The sequence below is a fragment of the Megalops cyprinoides genome, chromosome 15 (assembly GCF_013368585.1).
Source record: "Megalops cyprinoides isolate fMegCyp1 chromosome 15, fMegCyp1.pri, whole genome shotgun sequence".
Classification (NCBI taxonomy): domain Eukaryota; kingdom Metazoa; phylum Chordata; class Actinopteri; order Elopiformes; family Megalopidae; genus Megalops; species Megalops cyprinoides.
The window spans coordinates 1497128-1503127 of record NC_050597.1 but is presented as its reverse complement, the minus strand read 5'-3'; the positions used below and the strand labels follow the sequence as shown (position 1 = coordinate 1503127).

At 44.0% G+C, this 6000-nt stretch overlaps 1 protein-coding gene across 2 annotated transcripts in view; it reads left to right on the top strand.

Annotated features, from left to right (window-relative positions):
- The first annotated feature begins 422 nt into the window (after positions 1-422).
- The window catches only part of LOC118789975 (carbohydrate sulfotransferase 15-like), a 44068-nt gene continuing 38490 nt past the window's right edge, over positions 423-6000 (top strand). For both annotated transcript variants that reach the window (XM_036546750.1, XM_036546749.1), the window contains exon 1: positions 423-682. The gene's annotated coding sequence lies outside the window, so the exon portion shown is untranslated. The remainder of the gene's footprint in view (positions 683-6000) is intronic.

Sequence of the window (6000 nt, the reverse complement as noted above, 5' to 3'; positions counted from 1 at the left end):
CAATGACACACCCACAGGGCCCAACCCCCAGTGTGTCAGGTCCACTGCCAGAGGGAGAGCCATACTGCTGTCTCTGATCACATACTGTATACGGCAGACTGAGCCACGAAGTAATACTGCCCCGTGTTTTTTTATTATTCTTTTCAATTCCAAATGAATTTCCTTAACGAAAACTAAATGGTAATGTACTCAATTAATGCAATAACTGAGAGTGTTAACACCGTACCGTTTGGATAACTATTGGCGTTAGGGTCAAACGCTTCTCTCGGCTCGGAGAAGTAAGTGAACACCACAGTATGGTCTGGGCAACGGGTTGCGGCTGTCCTGTCCTGCCCCCCCCCCCTCTCTGCCCCCTCCCTCTCTCCTTCCCCTACGAGCACCATCCCCTTTTCGACTGCAGCTCACAATATCGCGGAGAGAGAAAGCGTTTAGATACAGAACATTTACACTGAGCGGAAGGTAGAAACGGCGAGCTTTATTACGGCATTCGGTAAACTGAATTCTTACGCTAAACTTAAAACGCATCACTTGCAGCAGAAAAACGGGTAGAATAAGGAACTTTTTCTTGTGTTGCGTTCCACCTTTTTGACCAGAATGGAGATTGAAATTAAACGCTTAATGAAGAACGTGTGAATGACAGTGCCCCATTGACAGACCGGGATATCCAGACGACACACTGACGGTATGTTCTTTGTAAATGTATCAGCGCGATACTTGCCATTACTGGACAACGTTTTGGTTTGTAAATGTACTGGATGTATGTCGATCGGTTTGCCGGTCACCTAGATGCATATAGTGGTACAATTAAGCACCATTTAGTGCAGTAAGTACACTTTAGTCCTACATATTTGTATTGCAAGATAGTGAGTTCTTATTTGTGTTGTAATATGCAATCGTGTTTCATTAGCAAGAGACTTACAGCAAGACTACTGTGTTATAGCTTTCACTGACAGGCGAGGGCAGCTGCCTTTAGCGTGGGATGGGTGACTTGGGGCGCATGTAGATATCTTTGCGGACTGATTTGTCTAACTTTCTCTCAAATTCCTAAACGAAGCGCAGCAGGTGGTGTTGAATGGAGGTGTACGGCCAGTTTATTTTAAGTTGCGGTATATCGGACTTCGGAATATTTAGACGCGCACTGCCGTGTGACCGCGCGCCCTCATCTTCTATTCATAGTGTCCCAGCTGTAGCTGCTGTCCGAGTGCAGTCCCAGCGTCAGTGCGAGCTGTGTTTGGTAGTATTATTATATTGTTTACATTACTAATGATATTAATATTATTACTATTTTTTTACCGTTACCAATAAGTGTTAAATTTTTTAGACCCACCGTCTCACAAAGTCACTTGGAATTTTGAAACGAGAATGCATTATTCAATGTGGTAGCTATCCAACAAAGTTCCGCTTTATCGGCCTTTCTCTCTTAAATTGTAGTACATGGTTATAGAACTACAGGAGTGTCAGTCTTTAAACTATTTGCATAACTCGATATTTGAAATGAGAATACCGCATTTGGGGGTGAGGGTCAATTGGCGAAGTCACGATTAAACTCATTTAATGCTTATATGTAGTAATTGTCAGCTGTCTCCCACGGGCAACATTAACATTCATGATTCAGATTTTTTCAAAAAACGTCAAATGACTTCCCAGGCGTGAATTAGCTAATGACCGTTAGAGTAGTAACCTGTCAAACTGAGCCGCAATTATAATGACCGTTGGAGTCGAACCCTGTCAACCTGACCTGCTACTTCAAGATTTTATAAACCAAATATTGTTTGCATAACTTGAGATATGCAGTATTCTGCGGTGAGGACGTAACTGAGTATTTCCATATTTATTGCATTGTGTTTGCTCTGGTGATTGATTATGGGATAACAAGGTGACTGTCTCAGGAACTGCTTACATTTCCCCTTGTGTATGTAATCCCTAATTTACTCATCCCAGCAGAACCCGTCTGGGCTCTGTGGCAATGGCAAAGAGGAGCTGTGCCAGGGGTCTGTGGGTGCAAAAGCCTCTCCTGTAATACTCCACTGCAGAGATCTGACACATTCCCTCCTGTGTGACTCACCGGACCTTCTTCCCATCACATCTTTCAACCGTTTACCCTTGTTTTTCATAAGACATTCTCTGAAATTGATTGGAGGGGCTATTATTTGACTTCTCACATGATAGGCTTTTATTGATGCAGTTTCCTTTATTGGAAGCTGTTGCTGTTCCCAGTGTATCACAGTCAAAGTGTCAAAGACTTCCATTTTGTGGGTTCTCCTGTGGGCGATTTGGATATTGCAGGAGGCTTGAAGTTTGGGTTTGGTCTTGGCGAGGATCACATTTACATATGGAGTCAAAAATAAGTTGCATAAAAGTTATACTGTTAGTTCCTGGGAAAAGCAGCGATGATGAAACAAACGGCTGCAACATCTCAGATGGATTGCGCACGACCCTCGAAGAGCTGAGATGCAGTCTGTTCATGTTTGCTTTATTGATTGAGTTTGTGGATTAGGTTGTCTGCATGTTGGATCGATGCAGTGGTCATGTTCCTGCTATCTGAACACGTTTCTTGTGCACAAGTAGCATATTATTAGATGCCGGTATACTCTGCATTCTATTATTTGAACAGTAATAAATAAATAAATCGTTAAAAAATCCACCTTGTTCTCTTGCCGTTCCTTGCTTTTATCGTTTGCAGGCAATACTATCATACAAAAGATGTAACTAACAACCCAGCTGTAGAGGAGATAATTATGCAGTGGAAATTTTAAAAAATATAGCTTGAGTAGTCATGTTAAGAGTATCATTTCATAGCCACTGGTATGAACAGTAAGAATAATGTTTAAAACAACATTGTTCCATTCTTTACTCATACTCCATAAAACAATTTGTATTCATTCTGGCTTGCATGAGCTCCAGGATTTATACTCATTTATTATTGAGTGTATTCATACAGTTTTTTCCTTTTTATTACTCTACCTATTGTTTTGGTGTAAGCTTAAATTGTTAGTGCAGAAGACCTGGAGGCCATTCTGGCATTTAGTTCTGAACTCTGAAGTGTGCCTGATGGTCACGTTGCTCTGTAGTTATAACTGATGTGTGTGTGTCCGTTTTACGTGTCCCTCTTTTGGAATTGCCAGTTTGTCATTTTTCACTGCAATGACCGCTGTACTCATACCAGCAAACGGGGTGTAGTGAATGCAATCCTCCGATACGCTCACATACCAGTGCGAGTGGTTTTCACACTGCAAGTACCCCAGCACACCACAGTGAGCTAAGCAACCCTTTGGAAGATGGACTCGGTTTCGGTGACATCATCCGCGCGAGCTGCAGGGGCCTGATTAGTCACAGGGTGCCTCAGAGCAGTGAGACGGGCAGCTGCTGCTGACATACCTACCCCTATTGTGCTATAGGCTGCTGGTCGTCATAAGATGATGACACTTCTGGATTGGACCTTCCTGTAGAGCTCAGCTTGCACTCAAAGCAAGCTTCATGACCACAGGACCACTCAGCAGGTGTGTGTGCCTGCATGTGTGCGCTTATGGGTTTTCATCATATAAGAGGAGGAAGTAAAGCATTGCAGCAAAATCCTGTCTTTGGCATGTTGCTCGGCATAGAGCCAGCCTCTGACCAAAGCTGTGATGGAGGACCATGTCTATAAAATCCGTCTCCAATCATTTCAGTCCATTTCAGGGCTGTTCCTTGTGATGGTTCCCCAGGGGTGGTGTCTGATGGCTGTGGTTGTGTGGAAGGAGGCTGTTGACTGTGCTGGGGATTTGGTGAAGTCTGTCTGGAAATTGTGGCCAGGCAGGGGAATTGTTTCAAGGTATGGGGCATAGAGGGTATCCGCTTGGTCCTCCATAACTGGTGGGACTGACCATAATTTTCACAAGATGACGTAGATAGGGGACCAGCAGGCTAAGGTAGAGGTGGTTCTGATCATGCCATTCCTGATGCCCTAGTGTCAGACACTTATTCATCCCAGCAGAACCCATCTGGGCTCTGTGGCAATGGCAAAGAGGAGCTGTGCCAGGGGTCTGTGGGTGCAAAAGCCTCTCCTGTAATACTCCACTGCAGAGATCTGACACATTCCCTCCTGTGCGACTCACTGGACCTTCTTCCCATCACATCTTTCAACCGTTTACCCTTGTTTTTCGTAAGACATTCTCCGAAATTGATTGGAGGGACTATTATTTGACTTCCCACATGATAGGCTTTTATTGGTGCAGTTTCCTTTACTGGAAGCTGTTGGTGTTCCCAGTGTATCACAGTCAAAGTGTCAAAGACTTCCATTTTGTGGGTTCTCCTGTGGGCGATTTGGATATTGCAGGAGGCTTGAAGTTTGGGTTTGGTCTTGGCGAGGATCACATTTACATATGGAGTCAAAAACACATTCTGTAACAGATGTTAATTCTTGGAGGCAGTGATGATGAAGAAAACGGCTACAATGGCTCAGATGGATTGCGCAAGAACATTGCAAATGCTGCAGTCCGTTTCATGGTTGCTTCGTTGATTGAGTTTGTGGATTAAGGCAGAGGTGGTTCTGACCCATTCCTGATGTCAGAGTGTCCAGTTGGCCACATGTTGCTGTACCCAGAGCTCATGTGCCTTCAGCCATCCTGTAACCCCATCTGACTGCACAAAAGACAGCGTGGTTGGAGTGTGTCACGCGACATTGACATGGAGAATTTATTTCCACAGTAAGTGAAACTGACAGGGAGACAGAATACTGCTCGGGAGCAGCCGAGCACAGAACTGGAGTTGATTTAAGACTCCAAAGTTTTGAGATATAGTTCTCTCAAAACAGGAAAAAGTAAGGACTTACAGCTAGGCAGAGTACAGGGAGAGCCTCCCTCATTATTGCGCAGACCGTTTAAGGAGAAATCGGCCTGCTCTGCTTCAACCATTTATCTTTTGTAAACTGTTCTTACAAATGCCAGTGTAATGGAAGTGAAATGGTACCTTGGCGTGTGCGCACGCTTAGGGGAAGTCAGAAGCACATTTTGCCGCACCCAAATTGTATGCATTTAAATCAGCTGGCTTTTTCTATCACCTCCTGCCCAGCCATTTGGAATTTGAGTGAGGACTGAATCCAGGAACTGCTTGGAGCAGACAAGAGCAGGGTGACATAGTTGGCTGCCGGTGTCGTTTCCTGAGGTAGGCATGTTTTCACACTGAACAGCTGCAGAATGTCTTAGACTCATTCCTCTGAGAGCACTCAACATTCGGTCCACCAGAGACCGAACCCACACCCCTCACCCCCCCTCCTTCCTCATCACCCCCTGCACAAACACACTCAGACTCAGAGACTGCTAGTATACTCTGGAAAACATTTCCTTTTTTGTACATAAGTTGTTACTGTCAGTGTATACTGAAGTGATAAGGCATAGAGTGATTATGAAACTAGAATAGAGTCCTGCATGTTTTATAATTTATGAGCTCATTGGCAAGGGGGCATTCCATTCAGCCCTTAAAGGATAAGCAGTGGCCTACGAAATATTTTGCTTATGGCATAGACTGATCGGAGACCATAGTCCTACACTTAGACTCTGTTCCCTATTGTGGAGCCAAACAAGGCCATTTGGATTCTCTCCTGCCAGACCGATACTTAAACATTGTCAAGAAAATACATTAAAGTGTAATGTGTAATGTAATAAGGCCTGGTAACTTCAAAAACATGCATAACACCTAAAACAAAAATAGCTTTGATGCACTTAACTCTGGTAGTGGTAGACTGTAATTCTGGTACAAACTGAAAGCCTGGCAAACTAATATTCTGACAGAATTGCACATGCCAAGCTGAAACTCAGACACGCAAGTTGTTGGAGATGCTGGCCACATCACTTTGGTCTGTGCTGGTGGTTTCCTGGAAAATGGCAACGATTCCAACAACATGAGACTCTTCATACCATTAGCAGGACTGTTCCTGAACCACACTTTCTAAAGGAGAGAGAGATGTTCTCTTATTTAAGACATTTCTCTTTGTAATCTGTCACATGTCATCCACAACTGGAT